A 17,750-nucleotide genomic window follows, 5' to 3' on the forward strand; every position below is an offset into this window, starting at 1 on the left:
TATATATATGAAATATGGTTCAGTAATGATAAAATTAAAAGGGAAACTTCATTTTACCTGTCAATTTTCTCTTGCTTCTTGCTGATAACTCTTTTTAAGAACATTTATATATAGTGATAGTTAATTCCTTGCATAAGTTTTCTTTGTTCTTGGTGGAAATGCATTTTCTTCTTGCCTCCTCCCACTTTTACATCCGCTATTTGGCTGTGATTTATTTAGTAATCTTTCTCATCCAGTATATTTGAGAAGAGTTCCTAAGTCCTACTTTTGTTCCGTTGAATCCTCTGCATTGCTTAACACTTATTTTAAAGAACAAGTAAGATATGTATGGACAAGTCTCCCAAAACATGTAAAATATTAAAGTTATACATGATACAATAAATCTTAAAGTTATATAGTATATGTTACATATTTTAAGTTTACCAGCTGAGGGTACATTCCTCCACTATTATGTATTTATATCATACTAACTTAAAATGTGCAATATATTATTATGGACTTTATTTCTGATTATCCAAAACAGATTTTAGAGCCAGGAAACATGTTTAATTTTAATTAGTTCAACCATACACTTGAAACATGGAAACCAAAGCCTAGAGTGACGGGATCAGGAGAAATGACACAGAGAGTTACTAGAAGAGTCTGCTCCCAGAAATCGGTCTCTTTCATTCCTGGTCTAGTTCTCTTCGTTTGTTTTCATCCTACTATCATTTCTTTTCTTAAGACTAGCTTTATTTTGTATATTACATAATCGGAGGGCAAATAGAGAAAAAAAGAGATAGGATTAGATTTTAATCATAGTTTCTAAGAATTATGCAGTAATTTATCTAACTACTTGGAGATTATTAGGTTGGTTAATTAGTTATCGTTATTGCATTAGGTTGTTTAAAAAATGAGGATATATGTATAATTAAAGTTGCCATATTTCATTGACTCTGACACCTTTAACATATCTGAAATCAGGGTGCATTTTATAATTCCTTATGGCCAAGCAGTAGTGGAGGCATAGTAGCCATAGACTAAATATGTGAAAATTGTTTGTATTCTTCATAGCATGACCAGACAATCACCACTCCTGACAGTTCCGGACAATTTAAGGAAGGCATATGAGTTTTCTGGTTGTTGTCTGAAAACATTCCATTGTCACATTCTAGTAAAATCAACAACACACCAGGATCAAATCATTCAGAAGGTATCAGCTGCTTGGAATTAAATTCTGAAGACAATCGCGAAGGCTTTAAAAAATAGTGCATCACCAACACATGCATACTATTTTCTGTGGAAAAACATGGCTATGAACGAGTCAAAAAGTGATTCAGAAGAGGTTATGAATAGGATAATTTTTTTTTAATTCTTAAACCAATGCATCTTGCTAATATTATATGTTTTATTCATGTAAAAGATTGATATATGTTAAAAATCTGTATCTATTTGTCTACAAATCCTCCTTATAGAAATATAAAGTAAAAATTCTAAGTAGTAGGGAAGCATTGTGGAATTAATAAATTGGGTTGTTCTTTCCACAGTGTGAATTAAATGCAGTGTTCTAGAATCAGTGCTCCTTGGTTTTCATAAAATATGGTATATTAAATATAATTAAACATTTAACTCCCTAGCAGAAGTTTCAGGAATTTGCAGTAGCTTAGGCTCATTGCTATGAAACATAATGAATTCACACTGGATTTGTGAAATAAACCTTCTAAGCATCTACCTCTTATCTGGACTGTGTCCAGATAAGAGGGTTCAGGTAGATGCTTAAAAACATACTTCCATGATGGTCATCACCTGATGCAGGAGTGCCCACCACAACATAGATCTACTTAAACTCTATTTCACTATATTTCCACCTTCAAATCTATCTTCCATTAAAGCAAAAAGGAAAAGCATCTGTTCCTGACCCTAAACACAGATGGAGCTATTAATTACCATTTTAAGCTTGATTCAAAAATCAATTCCCCTGGAGGCGAGGAGCCCAGTTCAGAGGTGGTTGCTGTGGTGTAAACAGCTCTAGGCATGGAGCCTGAAAACAGAGCATTGCCAATGGAATGATGAGATGCTCAGAAGGCACATTCTATATACTGAAGGTAAGCCAAGAAGATTGCCAATATCCATCACAAAAGTTGCTTTGAAACAGAGATATCAAACTCATTCTTTTCCTAGTTTATGTTTCTTTTACATTGCAGCTTTGGGTCCTTTATACTGAAGAAAGAGTTATTGCAATGAGGTTATTAGAATTCTAAAACTGGAGAGAAAAAAAGTTGAGACACAATTGATACCTGTTCGTAGAGCAAAATAAATATAATGAATTCAATTCATTTATACTCTATCTCACCTACACTGCCTTAGTTTCCCACCTGTCTGCAAACTACAATATGTATCTCCATAAAAATAACTCAAGCACAACTGCTCTTTTCCCTGAAATCCTATTGCACCATATTGTACCTATTGCTCCTCTCATGCCACAAATTCAGCAGTTTACCGAACATAGTATCGTCTAATTTCCAAACATATATTCATTCAGGGAAAAAAAAGACATGTATTGAGTGATGTGTGATGGCACTCATTTGTTTGTGCATGTATTCATTACATTCTTTCTCCTTCCAAAAAATAATTTGAAGCAGCTACGATTTTAAAAAACTCCAAAATAATCAAATATTGAAACAAAGTTCAAGTTTAAAAATGAATCCAAATAATAAAGCCAAGTAAAAGAAGATGATTAAGGACATCTTTTTCAATTGAGCACAAAATTGGCTCTGAGCTTCCATGAAGTCAGGCAAAAGAATGAAAATAAAGCTTTCCTTGTTTACAAAAATGAGTCATAATGTTCAATGAGAGAGATGTTCACTGGTATGTGAGCTGAAAATTAGATCCCTCCCTTGAGCCCCTCAAGTAAATAAACCGTTATCAGAAACAAAGAAGTATTTTTTATTTGTGTAAAGCATATATGAAGTCCTTCTTTATGAGAGTAACTGGCCAAAGGGTCCAGTCATTTCTCTTATTATCTCTGCATTATGATGGTGAAATCATATGACAAACATAGATGAGGATACGTGATCTGTTTGGTAAGGTGGACATCTTCTGATTTAACTATAGTTTACATTATATGATCATATAGATAGGTATATGTTGACAAAGCAAGGTTTATAATTTAAGCATGTAATATAGTATAATTTAGTATTTGCAATTTTATGCGGGACACATTCCTACATTTTCCAATTATTCAGTTTCTATTAAAAAAAACAACAACAACAAAAAAAACTCTGTAACATCATGAAAGCATGCATTCTACATCAGAAGCATGCAGCCAGACATAAACACCATTTATTCCATGGATTCAAAGATCATGTAATTTTTTTTTCGTGCATTTAATTTTCATATAGGCATTCCATATTTTAAGAGATTTGAGAAGGATAGGCATTTTGTTTGTGGAACTCCCCATTAGGAGCCCTAGATTGTTATTGCCCCCTTCCTCCCACTTAACAGAGCTCTGATTTTTTGTGCCATGCAGTCAAGTCCACAGGGAAAACAGACCTCTCCCCCAGCCCTCAAGGGACTGACCATGATGATCAAAAACAATCGCACAACACATTGTCTCATTGCCAGTTAAAATTAAGAGTGAAATGTGACATAGTTTTAGTCATTTAGGCATAAAGGGAAGTTTGCTGATATCTTCTGGGAAAAAGTTTCCTTATAGATAAAGAGACATATCTGTGAGAAGAAGGCTGCTTTTTCATTTTTGCTTTGAGTGGGGCTATGAGAAGAGGTGATGTTTGGCTCTATGATAACCATATTGTTTATCTTGTTTCCAAGAAAAAGACTTAAGAGATTTACAGTGAAGTTGTACCAGAGCCATGACATCCTTGAACTCCTAAGTCAGTCAACCCTGGATCAGCACACCTCCAGAATCCTAGTTCTGTGAGATAATGAATGTCTTTTTTGTTAAAGCCTTTAATTGGGTATTCTGTCACTTGCAGGCAAAAGCTTCCTAACAGACACCATCTTTTCTATTTCTATATTCTACACAAAGTTAAACAAAAATTTGCATTCAACGAACTTACAGAAAATATAAATAAGGCTAAGAAGAAAAAATATTACAATCAATCAGACAAGATCATTGGTTGTCCATAGCAATGTTAATATACCTTTGTAAGGTAAAATTATTTCCTATGATAGAATCCAAGAGTATTTATTGGTAGGTAGATGGTAGGTAGCTAAGCAACGCTACCTAAAGTTTCTATAGTCCATGCTAACACATCTGTACGCATTTTACCTACTGCCTTCACTAGCATTGTTATCTTTCTAAATACAAGCATTAGAAAAAAGTATTAAAACAATAATAAAACAATAGAGCTACATTTTTATTTCCTTTGACATCTCTCACATGATTACTAAATAATTGGTATGTATCGATAGTAAACTCTATTGCTTTATTCAATAGACTGGAGGAGAAGGGAAGCTGTCTGCAGAGAAAAATGTTATGAAGCGCTATATGTTTCCATTCTGCCCATTTATTTTCCAAGTAAAATATCATCAAAAGGAAAAATGTCACAGTTTTATCTTAGTTACTTTATTAACATTTAGCATGTGGAAAAGTATATTGACCCTCTTTGATGGATGTTTATTTTGTGTTTACTCTTTCTCCTGAAGTATTTAGACGAATTTTATGTATTCATTCACTTGCCATGGCAAACACTAAGTTTTCAAACCCAAATCCATTTCCCCTTCTTTTCTTGAAGATTCTGATTTTGTTGAGGGTAGTAAAACGCCATCCTAAAAATCTATATTCCAACCTCTCAGTTACCTAGAAGTAGCCAGCTGACACAGTCTGGCAGTGATATGAGAATGGAAGGCTATGGGGAGAATGTTCACACCATAAAAAAAGACACAATGCTCAGAGAAGGCTTGTTTGGCCTCTTCTCCTCCTCTTCCTTCTTCTTATTTGTTTTTTAAATCTCATCATGTGTCCTCTATTACTTATTAAGCAAAATCAAAAGATCCTCGCCACCACCATAATGCAAGGGGGAACAAAAAAGAAAACAGGGGTAGGGAAGAGTAGGAAACAGAGAATGTCCTTCCTTCTGATCTCAGAGCAATACTTCTCAACCTGGGACAATCTGACCTCTCAGAGACATTTGGCAATGAATGGAGATACATGGGTATAACTCATGGTGAGGTGGGAGTGGGGTGTGCTACCAGCATCTGGTGGATAGAGGCCAAGGATGATGTTCCACATCCCTATAATGTACAGTACACACCCCCATAACAAAGACAAATAATTATCAAGCCCACAATGACAAGTGTCAAAGCTGAAAAAATCTGAGGGAGAATACTGTTATCTTTTCTCCCCATTTTGGGCCCCAAAGCAAGCACGAGTTTGGAGGCACATTAGTGACCTTGTGCCCATGAGAAGAAAGTTTCCAAGATAATAGAAGAAGCGTGATAAAATGCTTAAGCAACTATCCTCTCCTGACTTTTTATTATGTGAGATAAATAAAGCTTTATTTGCTTAATCCACTGTTAGCCAAGTTTTCTGTTACTTCATAGCCAAATATATTTATAAATAATACACTTACTATTCATTTATGGTAGACTTTATGTTCAGATATGAAGCTAAGCTATCTTTTCTGAATGACATGATAAATCAGGCATGTCTTTTGACCTCTGGCAATTCACTGTGCAGTGAGAAAGCCAACCATCAGAAGTGTGAAAGGTGGGCTACTCCCAGTATAAATACTGTGTTGTAGGAGCTCAGAGTAAGGGTACAGGAGTGAAGCAGCGAGATGAAGGAAAGACCACCCAAGGAACTAAAATGTTTTTCTGTCCTATCATTGGTGTATATTTGGTGGGGTGGGGTAGGTAGGCAGGGAATGGATCAATGAAGAAAGATTAACATAAGCAAACCACAAAATCCTAAAATGGTATGTAGTGTTGGGGAAAATAGTAAGTAAGAGTCTTGTGAATGGACTAAAGAGTAAATTCAGAAGGGGAGCCAGGAGGACAGTGTTTTAATCTACATAAGGAGGTTTAAGAATGAATTGTGAAAAGTATTGAGTGTCATCAGGGTTGTGGACTTTGGCATGTAATAATCTATAAAGGGCCACTGGCCAATGTTAATAAGACCATACCTATATTTCAGAAATAATAATATTAAGTCTAGAAGACTGGACTTTGGTGATTCCATTTACAAATAATTAAAACATAACTGGAAAATCATATTTTCCTATTGACAATCCAATAAGATGGAAACTGATTGTAAACTTCACTTCAAAAATAAGCCTTTAAAATGTGGAAAAGGTATATGTTACGCAGTTGCAGTTTCTAGTATTACTGTTAATTTTAACTGTGTTTTGCTTACACAAACTACAAATTAGTACTTGTTAGGTAATTTGTGAAATAACTCCTTTGTGTAAAAATAATAAATAATTATCGAGATAAACCATTACTGTATTAAAAACTATTTGTTTCAACACGTGAAAACCCAGAGAGATATGTGTCCCTCATAGCTATATCTGTATTAGTATTGTCTCACAAAAAGTTGTCAATAACATTAAAATTTATGTGAAAAATTTTATAAAACACTCTTATCTTAGATTTATAACTGTATTTTCTAGTTTTAGCTACTTAATCATCCTATAAAGAAAACCCTAAACAGCTAGTTTAATGTAATTTGAAGGGATATGTAGATCCTGCCACTGGATAACCATGTGAAAATAGTAAAAGCGGAATAAAATATAAGAATTTCAGAGTTGGAAGAGACTTCAGAGAGTGATCTAAGAAAGTCATCCAGGGATGCATAGGGTCATCAGGCTTTCCAACACTCTGCAAATGAAACCAACAGAGTTCTCAGCCTACCTTCTGTAAGTATATATTTCACCTTCAACTTCAAAGCCAATCAAACCTTTACATTTGAAAGTATGTTATTACTAAATGTAAGTGGAAAATTTCACAAAATAAAACTACACTGAGGGAATAAAGAAAAGATTGACAGCAAGTACTTTGGGGGTGGAAGAAGGGAGACAATGGGAAGGAGGGGAACTAAAGAAGCTTTTCTTACTCCATACTACTGGAACTCTAGTAGAATCTACTGAAAGATTGACTCCCTCAATTTCTGCTTATGTTAAGAGGATTGGGAAGACTAACTGCAGAATAGCAGGCTTACAGAAAACAGTTACTTCTTTTAATCAAACCATGTAATCAGAAGGCCTGAGTAATGATTAACTTCCACTTTCTCTATGAATCACTCAATCACTCTGCAATGCAAGTAGACTTAGATTCATTCTCTGCCAAAGGCACAGTAAATTTAATGTTTTTGCGTTTAACATTTAATATTTTAAATACATGAATGGCCCTTGCTTCTGAGCTCATTTCAAAAACCTCGTGTTCGGCTAGGTTACAACGGCTGATGGAAATGCTGAGACATTTTATAGGTTTTACACTCAAACATACGTACACATACCCTTTCTCAGTGACATTTTAATATCTATGATCCTATTAATAATTGAGCACAATTAATTGTGAGAAATGCATTAAGACTCTGTAATTTTCATGTACAGCATGACAACTCAATTGATTTAAGCAAAAATAGTCTACCGGAGTTTAAGTATAAAAAGAGGGAAAATGAGTATATTAACTACCTGTAAAAATTCAGAGTAACAGATACTGGGTTAACTACGAATTCACGTTTCCCAAATCCTACATGTATCACTATGGCCCTGGAAATGCAAAAAGAAACAGTACCTTTGTGGAGGCCAACTGTTCATGATTTAGAATTATCACAAATGAATCAATATTGAACATGTAATATCCTTCATCTCTATAACACACTAAAAACCTCTGGAAGAAATTATTCCCAGTGCAAAATCTCAACCTAAATAATTTTAAATTCAGGTGGTTTTTCATTTCTACTCACAAGATATTGTGTTGAGGCGGGCAGGCGTCGATGGAGAACGGTTTAAATGTTTGGAATACCTTCTCTTCCCAGGAGAGCTTATTGCCCAATAATGCATAATATATTAGTTGCTCAACGCGGGGGATCTAGGGAGTGACATCTTGACCGGAACCACACAGATCTGAAAACCACCTCGCAGGAACCGTTGTGGGGAAGAGGAGCAACTTTCTTATCCCTGTCAAACTAACAGGCGGAACCAACCCCAGAACTAGCCGGAGGGCCTGGGGAGAGCAGAAGGCTGAAAGCAGCACCTCTGCGCTCCGCCGAGGGTTCAGGCAAGGGTTTTCTTCTGGAGGCGGCATTGTTCCTCCATCTGCTCAGCCTCCGTATTTCGCCAGGAAACCCTCCCCGCTTTCTCGTAATCTGTTCCTTATTTCTTTTGTACCTCTCAGCCGATTTCCATGCTCTTGGTCTCTGTGGTCCCAGGGCACAGCTCTAGGGTGAAGAGCTGCAGTGACTGGGGCGCCGCTCTAAGGCTGTGGAGGCGACTGCACTCCGCCCGGGCTCTGGCAGCGTACGCGCCGCACACTCGCTCGCTCCCTTCTCTCCGGTCTCTCCGGCTCGGACGGGCTCTCCCGGCCTCTTATCACCCACTCCGGCTCGCCTTTCCTGCCGTGTCTCCCCACGCCAGCTCCGCACACTCGGCGCTGGCCGCCCGGGCGCGCTCTCCGCGCCGCCGCCTGATCCTCTGCTCACAGCCGCGGCGTCCCCCCGCCCACCCACAGGCCGGGACTCGGGATTGAAGGGTCAACCAGCCGCTGGGAGGCGGGGAGGAGCGGCGAGAAGAGCTGGGGCAAGTGAGGAGTCGCGGGTGGGAGGACTGAGGGGTAAACGGGAGAGTGAGCCCAAGAAAAAAGAAGATGCATCTGCTCCGAAGACGCCAATGAAGAAAGGACAGAGGGGGCAGGAGTGGAGTGGAGGAGAGAACGCCCACCAGGAGGGTGGGCAAAACGGGCAATTTACAAACTGCCAGGGCTAGAGATGCCGCGCGGAGGAGGAAGGAGGTTAGAGGGACATAAGAAGAAATGAGGGGAAGTTCCCACATCTCCCCAAAAGGTCAGGTCTGAAAACCATGTCCCTTGAACGGGAGTTAAACAAGCGACTGGCCATGGTGTAAAAGGTGGATTTAAAAGGAAATTTAGAGGCATGCACTTATTTAGACACGGCTTCGTCTCTCTCAACTCTGGCAAATTACCCTCCAAGTAAAATGTATTGGTTTTATGCAGAAACGGAAGCCGAATCTCCTCTGCTCTGTACTCCTCCTGAGATACTGGTTTGTTTGCTGGTTATCTTTCTTTTTAAATGCAAAAAAAAAAAGAAAAAGAAAAAAAGCGTTTGGGAGCTTCCATGAACCCCAACGCTGAAAAAAAAAACCACCCAGTTTATTAAAGTTCATTATTTTTTATTGCTTTTATTTTCATCAGAGGATAGGGTGAGGGACTGGAACCTGCAGATGTTTAAAACACTTATTTAGATAGCATTATTTTTTATAAAGGACAAAATTCATTTCCTAAAACCACCAGAAAGGCGATTGGAAAACTCAGTTACTCGCCTGGGAAAGAGAGACGCATTTAAACTCTAATAGACGATTACACTTCCAGCACCCCCCACCCCCACCCCAATGGTATTGGAAAAGGGTTGAGTTTACAGAAGAGAGAGAGAGCAGGGAAGGGTAGGTGGAAGGTGGGGAAGGCGAAGGAGAGGCAGGGAGTAGGAAGTTCTCGGCAGTCCCCCGGATTAAGGTTAACGCCGGAGCTCGGCGGACGCAGGAAGCTCCCTTACCTTTCTCTCTAAGCCCCGTTTGCACCTGATCTGCAACCATAAATACTTCGTGGTGTTTAGTGTGCAGCCAAACGATGGCCGAATGTTAAACAATTCTTCACGCTCCCTCCCCCTTTTAAAAAACAGGCTCAAAAGAATGTTAATCGTGTTCTTGTTATCCATCGGCTCCAAAACATTCCGCTTCGTGGGGAGGAGAGACGAAAACCAGGCGCTTGGGCACGCGTATATGTATTTATATATTATGCGGTCGGTATATAAACATATATACGTTTTCTGCACGTAAATCCAAAAAGAAAAGCACCACAGATGCTTCTGTAAGCGGGAGGGGACAGCGAAGAGCAAAACTTGGCAAGCCAAATGTATCCAGAGATTTCGTACCAGGAGCCACCTGCTTCGACATGCAGAATTTCCGAGAAGATTTAGAGGGAGAAGGAAAAAATAAAATACCCAAAACACACACTTGAAACTGGAAGACACCTATGAAGCTTGGAAATGGAGAGGATGAGAAGATCTCCCGGGGCTACAGATCCTCAGCTAAGTGAGCAATCGCCTCCGAAAATCATAGGCGGGGAGGTGGCTGCAGATGCGTCCCCTGCTCGGGTCCCCGCCGCCGCCGCCGCCGCCACTGCTACCTGTAGACACGCACACACACACGTACACGCGCGCACACACACTGCCACCTTCTCTCTCTCCCTCTCCCTTCACTCCGTGGCGTTGTCGGGTGCAGGAGTCTGAATCAAGCCAGACCATCCTCCAGACCCAATCCTGCCCCCTCAGAGCCAGGACTCCCTCCCCTGCCTCCCCCTCCCCGCCCGGTTTATTGCACAGCGTCCCCTCCCCTGCGCGCCCCTCCCGCCGGTCGGAGGCGCGATCTTGGTCGGGGTGGGCTTCGGGGCGCGGGTCCTGCGGTGGCAGACTTGGTGCTGGTGATGGTCCCTCCCTTTACAAGTTCCGCCCTCCTCCCTCACTCCTCCCGCGGCAGCTAGCGTCCTCCGCCCGCAGCTCCCGCAGCGCCCGCGGCGGCAGGAGGGGTGAAGGGCCCAGGGAGTCACGTGTGGCGTTCGCCAAACCACTCAGAGCGGCGTGTGAGTGAACGGGCACGGCCACCCAGACGCGAGGCCTCGGACGCTCTGAGTTTCTCTGTTCTCGGCGTCGTTGTGCTCGGGTTCCAGGCGTTTTCGTCTTGGTGACGGAGAGAGCGGAGTTGGAGGCAACAGCCTTCCACTGTGGCTCTTCTTCCCCCCGCCTACTCCCACCCCCCCAGCCCCCCATCCCCCAGCTTTTTGGTAAATCTCTTGCCACCAAACTCCCCTCTGTTTCCTCTGCTTCCTCCAGCTAGAGGCAGAGTAATCTCTGAATTGAAGCGTTCGTTGGCTGTAGCCTGTTCCGTGCGAGTAGTGTAAACGCAACGCCACTGCCTTTGGCCTCTCCCTCCTGGCTGTGCCCACAGCTTCTGCCGCTGGATAGGTGATTTTTAAAAAATCACAGCTAATCATTGTTGGCTTTTGNCCCCCAGCCCCCCATCCCCAGCTTTTGGTAAATCTCTTGCCACCAAACTCCCCTCTGTTTCCTCTGCTTCCTCCAGCTAGAGGCAGAGTAATCTCTGAATTGAAGCGTTCGTTGGCTGTAGCCTGTTCCGTGCGAGTAGTGTAAACGCAACGCCACTGCCTTTGGCCTCTCCCTCCTGGCTGTGCCCACAGCTTCTGCCGCTGGATAGGTGATTTTTAAAAAATCACAGCTAATCATTGTTGGCTTTTGTGACGGGTGTGACTCACTATAGCACATTGTTTACACCTACCCGCCTCCCACTAGCCTCTCTGTGTGAATTTTTAAATGCAAGTGAGTTGAAGATAGGGCGGTGCCTACAGAACCACTAAGTTAACTGATTGCCACCTGTAATAATCATAACCCCAAAAGGAAAACCTAGCAGTAGAAAATCGCTATAAGTGACACGTGAACTAGAGATAAATGTTTTTTTCTCACCATTTAAGAGCTTGCTTCATATTTCTCAATCTCACGTATGCTTTAATCTGTACAATTCAAGTAAAAGAAAGGAACTTTAACATATAGACTGCAGTGGCCCTTGAGTATCACTCATTTATTAATTAATACCAGTAAGTAAGAAACCAAGGTTCTACCATTTCCGCTCTGATTTTTAAAAAACAGTCTTAAATAAGACATGTTCCTTTGGCTTGGAGGAAATTCAGTACCACATTGTCTTGATACCGTTTTAGAATCCAGTCTATCTTGTCATTTTTTTTTCTTTTTTTAAAGTTTAAATTTTAGGCTATATGTTGACAAATCCAGCAGATTTCTGTAATGCTCCCAGGAAAGTGAGGTTTCGTTCTACTGAAACATGCATCTGATTCTTGGTAACAGGTGTACCATGCCCAACTTGCACAAGTTTATCTCATTTGACAACCTGAACCCTTTGAAATTTGTCTGGAATTTCCTAAGAAAGTTGAGAAGTAAGTATCTATTTCAATATTTGTGAAAGTAGCTAAATGGGTCCTGTTAATTTTCATGAGATTACATAATTAACCTAACTTGATATAGGATATCAAGTGAAGAATAAAAAAGGATGATTCTATAAAGTTCTCCATTATAATTCACATAACATAATATTTTATATACTCTCTTGTATCCCAAGGCTGTAGGCACCACTTCCTAACTGTATTTGCTGAGGTTAATATCAGAATCCTAAAGGTAATAACTAAGCATTTTTCACTTCCAATATTTGGTATTTATAGTAGGAGATTAATTTTAAATGGTTCTATTGTGGGTTCTTTTTCATTATTTTCATGGCTACACTTTATCAGCTGGCCATTATTATCTCATTCCTATTAGTTAGTTTTACAAAAAGCCTAAGCATTTTAACAAAATGAATTGTCACACAAACAACATTTATCACAATCTGTACATACAGTCGAATGAGCCAAACCTCCTTGCTCATTTTTTTTCCCACTATCCCAATCAAACCCTCTTAAGGAAATAAACCCATCCCCTAACATTTGATCTCAAAAGCAATTACATAGCAAGAAGTTTTGATTTTTACTTTATTTTTCTTTTGTTGGTATGCAGTTAAGGGCTGGGACTCCGGAATCAGATTGCGTGAGTTTGAATCCTGGATCGACACTTAATTTGTAATTGCCTGGTCCATGTCACTTAATCTTCTTAAACTTCGAATTTCACCTCTGCAAGATAGAGATAATAATGGTCCCTACCTTGTAGAATTCTTGTAAGGATTATCCAAAATAATGCATGTAAAGCACTTGGCACACAAATTATGTAATTCGTCAATGTTTCTATTTTTAGTATCTTCATGGTATGTTTTCTCTTCTGATTCAAACACCAACACACATGCGTGTGTGTGTATGGATATTTGAGATTATGATAATGACATATTGACTGATAATGACATTTGCTGGCAATATATGGTATCTATAACCAGGAAGTCATTAGTGATTTTAGAGTGATTCCTAGGTCCTTCCTGCCTTTTGTTTTTCTTTTTTTTTTTTAAACAGAGTTTCGCTCTTGTTGCCCAGGCTGGAGTGCAATGGCACGATCTTGGCTCACCGCAACCTCTGCCTCCTGGGTTCAGGCGATTCTCCCGCCTCAGCCTCCCAATTAGCTGGGATGACAGACATGTACCACCATGCCCGGCTAATTTTGTATTTTTAGTAGAGACGGAGTTTCTCCATGTTGGTTGAGGTGGTCTCGAACTCTCAACCTCAGGTGATCCTCCTGCCTCCACCTCTCAAAGTGTTGGGATTAGAGGTGTGAGCCACAGTGCCCGGCCTTGCCTTTTGTTTTTCTTATGGTATATTTGTCTTCTATTAATTAACTTTAATATTAGACTAAACATATTAAATGTGAATAACATAAAAAAGAAGTCATTAAACACGTGAATAAGTGATGAAGGCATCAGTAAAATATAGAAGACTTGATCCAACTTACATTGAAAATCATGTGGCCTTCTAGGTTGTGACATTAATGGTGCTTGTGTGTACTGCCTTTCACCATGTCAAGAATTGTTTGAAATGAATACTGGAGCCCTGGAAAGTCAAACACAAATAAAAACCCTATGAAGCTTGCCTACACATGTCTGCTCCTTTGTAAATTTGGAAGGAGACTTCAATATAGCAAATAGGCAGAGTGTTAGCATTTTCTGAAAATGTTTGCTCAGAAAGAATCTTAGTATGAAAATACATCTATTGAGTGAGAATAGGGGAAAACCACTAGAGAAGTAGAGAAATCAACTTTATAAGCATGTATCTATTACCTAATCATTGTGACGTTAAAATTTGTTTTTCCCAGGAATGAAAATGAAAATATTGAAAAAGAAAGCTAGGCTTGAGTGTAAATAGCATATTGTACCTCGGACACCTCAATAGAGTAGTGTGTAGACTCAGCATGCTTTCAGTCCAGAGATCATTAAGTGGAAAGATGTTTTTCTTTAGTAATTACTTATATAAGGAAAATTAAATAGATGTTCTCTTAAAGAAAAACAGGAATATTACTCATTCTTTGGAAAATCCCAAAGACCCACAGCAGGAGATTACCATGTCGTTTTCTTTCTCAAGGCATTTAGGAAGAAAATATTATTAAAATGTGATGCTTGGATGAAATTATCTTGCAAGTTTCCTTATAAATTATATGTATTTTACTTAAAATTGGTTAAATATAAATAATATACTGAGAAAGAGTTTATAGGGCAATGAAGGCTCATATTTCTGTTCTAAAAGAAAAAACAGAGCCAAATAGTCTTTGAGTTGTAGCATTGCCAAGTGGAGCCCCTGCACAGCTTCCTGGTAATGTTTTATTATAACCTGGACAAAATATATAGATATTATTAATACTAACAAGATGGAACCTGACTTTTAGGGTCACTAACATAATATCCAGTTAACCAGAATCCACATGGTCTCCAGCTCTAGTCTATTCGCACACCAACCCTCTACCACATATGGTCTATGCAGCTTGGCTAAATCCATCCTGTTTTTATCTAGCCCTAAACAAGACAAACCCAATTTCTGAAACCCTTTGATAAACCTGTACTTTCTATCATGTGAAATACAAACTTCTTATCCTAAGAACCAAAGCGCAACAGGCTTTCAATCCCACACATCTCTATTTTGGACTATCCCAATCACCATCTCTACCTATTGGAAAACTACCAAAACTGTTATCTTGAAGACCCCTTGAGCCAGAAATTATTTTCATTTTCCCTTCTTCTGTCACTAATTTGCACGTCCCATAATGCAATAGCACAGCCTATCTTGTGTCATCATTATTTCTGGATCATTTGTTTCCCTTGTTTACAAGGTATCAAATAATCTCTCACTCAGGAACTTGTATATATCCATTCCTTCTTCCCAGACCTCTCTTCCTCCTGATAGCTATAGGCTCCCTCTCTCATTCATATAGGTCTCTGCTCAAGTGTTGCCTTCAAAGAAATATTGCCGGGCATGGTGGCATACTCCTGTAGTCAGCTACTTAGGAAACTGAGGTGGGAGGATGGTTTGAGCCTATGAGTTCAGGGCTAGCCTTGAGAACATAGCAAGACCCCATCTCTAAATAAATAATTTTTTAAAATCTCCCCTGACTCTGTTATCTAAAATAGCATTCTCCTCCCCATTCACTCTCTGCCTTCTTAAATTCTTGAATTTGCTTGAACATACTTATTATAATCTGATTATATTTATTTATTTGCTTGCCAGCTTTTTTCACCTACTAGAAGATAAGTGCCATGAGATCAGGGACTTAATTTAATTTGTTTTGTTTCCTGCTGTATGCCATATACCTAAGAGTATGCCTGACTCATTTTGGTGCTCTAAAAGTAGTTCAATTAATGTGTGAAGCCAAATTGATTCAATAATAAATTTCCAGGGCATAATTATAGACTATCTCTAACTTTAGCTAAAAATTGAGCATTAAAGCATAGGAATTTTCTCAGATGTCCTTGAAAAACAATTTTTTTAAATGCATGTCTTACATAAAATACATTAAAGCTATACTTATGGGACATGGACCCCACTTTTTTGAGATAATTTTTAGAATGAGCATATATTAGCCTCAAATGTTTTCATAAAGCAATTGTGCCATATTTTCAAAGATACTTTGCTCATTTAAGAGCCAATGGTACTTTATTATATGACAGTTTGCACATTTGCTCATTTCCCAGAGTTTTAGTTCTTTCAACTGTGTATCTTAGGGGGGTGTGTGTGTGTTTTAGGTTCTAAAGTACGTTTTTGGTAATTATTTAAGAACTTGAAATGTATAGAAGCAGTTATTAAGCCTAAAATCACATTTACAATGCACTATGTATATAGCTCTTAAGAAAGTTAAGATTGTGTTTTGTGTGTATGTATGCTAGTAAAGTTTATTTACACTACATTCTCTCATGTCAATCACATTTAAGTCCTGGAAGTTTGTATTTCTGTGTTTACATACAGAGTTAAGTACATTCCTGAGAAAATGTAATTCAGTAAATGAGTTTTCACTCATCAATACTTTGAGTGCCTAACTGTACCTTTTACTGCATTATTGAAGAATCAAAGGAACTATGAGACATGGTCTCTTCCCACTTGAAGTGTACATTATCTCTGAGGTAGCATCCTACCTAGATCTTATGATAGCCTCATTCTTAATACAAAAGGAATTCCTAGGGAAGGATATTCTAAGCAGAAGACTAACATATTTAAAGACATGAGCTCACTAGAGAGCAAAATGTGTTCTTAAAGGCAAGCAGCTCAATTTAGCTACAGCATGGAGAGGTATGTAGGTGAGGGGAAATAAATGAGCTTGTATGTAACCAAGGTCAGATGATGAGGGGACTTGTATGTCAGACAATTAAGTTTGGACCTGACCCTTCAAACAGAGTCAGTGGGGGAGTTTTAAGCAAGGAAATTGTGTGATCATATTTGCTTTCTAGAAAAGACTGTCTGTAGCAGCATGGGGAGTGGAATAAGGAAGGAGAGGCAAAACCAAAGGCAGGGAAGCTAGTTATGAAATTATAGCAATAGTACACAAAAGAGACAAAAGGGTGTCTGAACTATGTAGCAACAACAACAAAAAGAAATCGAATACTGCATTACTACTTTTCTTAAAATGTTCAATGATCGAGGGGGCGGAGCAAGATGGCCGAATAGGAACAGCTCCAGTCTCCAACTCCCAGTGTGAGCGACACAGAAGACCGGTGATTTCTGCATTTTCAACTGAGGTACTGGGGTCATCTCACTAGGGAGTGCTGGACAATCAGTGCTGGTCAGCTGCTGCAGCCTGACCAGCGAGAGCTGAAGCAGGGCGAGGCATTGCCTCACCTGGGAAGTGCAAGGGGAAGGGAATCCCTTTTCCTAGCCAGGGGAACTGAGACACACAACACCTGGAAAATCGGGTAACTCCCACCACAATACCATGCTTTAAGCAAATGGGCAACCAGAAGAATATATCCCTCACCTGGCTGGGAGGGTCCCACGCCCATGGAGCCTCCCTCATTGCTAACACAGCAGTCTGCGGTGATCTAACCGCAAGGCAGCAGCGAGGCTGGGGGAGGGGCACCCGCCATTGCTGAGGCTTAAGTAGGTAAACAAAGATGCTGGGAAGCTCGAACTGGGTGGACCTCACAGCAGCTCAAGGAAACCTGCCTGTCTCTATAGACTCCACCTCTGGGGACAGGGCACAGCTAAAAAAACAACAGGGGAAGCAGCAGAGGCCTGAGCAGATGAGAACGACTCTGTCTGACAGCTTTGAAGAGAGCAGTGGATCTCCCAACACGAAGGTAGAGATCTGAGAATGGACAGACTGCCTGCTCAAGTGGGTCCCTGACCCCTGAGTAGCCTAACTGGGAGACATCCCCCACTAGGGGCAGTCTGACACCCCACACCTCACAGGGTGGAGTACACCCCTGAGAGGAAGCTTCCAAAGTAAGAATCAGACAGGTACACTCGCTGTTCAGCAATATTCTATCTTCTGCAACCTCTGCTGCTGATACCCAGGCAAACAGGGTCTGGAGTGGACC

General features: G+C 39.9%; 1 protein-coding gene and 1 long non-coding RNA gene across 4 annotated transcripts in view; both read right to left on the minus strand.

The window, feature by feature from the left end:
• LOC108528500 (neuroligin-1) overlaps positions 1-10,472 on the minus strand; it is a 924,470-nt gene extending 913,998 nt beyond the window's left edge. Inside the window, exon 1 of one of the 3 annotated variants that reach the window (XM_017870335.1) lies at positions 9,731-10,472. The gene's annotated coding sequence lies outside the window, so the exon portion shown is untranslated. Of the gene's footprint in view, positions 1-7,909; positions 8,835-9,730 lie in introns of those variants that run through there. The other 2 variants (XM_017870333.1, XM_017870332.1) reach the window with 2 other exon arrangements.
• A 2,352-nt stretch (positions 10,473-12,824) lies between these two features.
• Positions 12,825-17,750, minus strand: part of LOC108528499 (uncharacterized) — an 8,934-nt gene continuing 4,008 nt past the window's right edge. Inside the window, exons 2-3 of the long non-coding RNA XR_001885171.1 lie at positions 13,688-13,785; positions 12,825-12,924 (exon numbers count right to left, since the gene is read on the minus strand). This is a non-coding gene — a long non-coding RNA (uncharacterized LOC108528499). The remainder of the gene's footprint in view (positions 12,925-13,687; positions 13,786-17,750) is intronic.

Source organism: Rhinopithecus bieti, unplaced genomic scaffold (assembly GCF_001698545.2).
Source record: "Rhinopithecus bieti isolate Rb0 unplaced genomic scaffold, ASM169854v2 scaffold_5007, whole genome shotgun sequence".
In the NCBI taxonomy this organism is placed as follows: domain Eukaryota; kingdom Metazoa; phylum Chordata; class Mammalia; order Primates; family Cercopithecidae; genus Rhinopithecus; species Rhinopithecus bieti.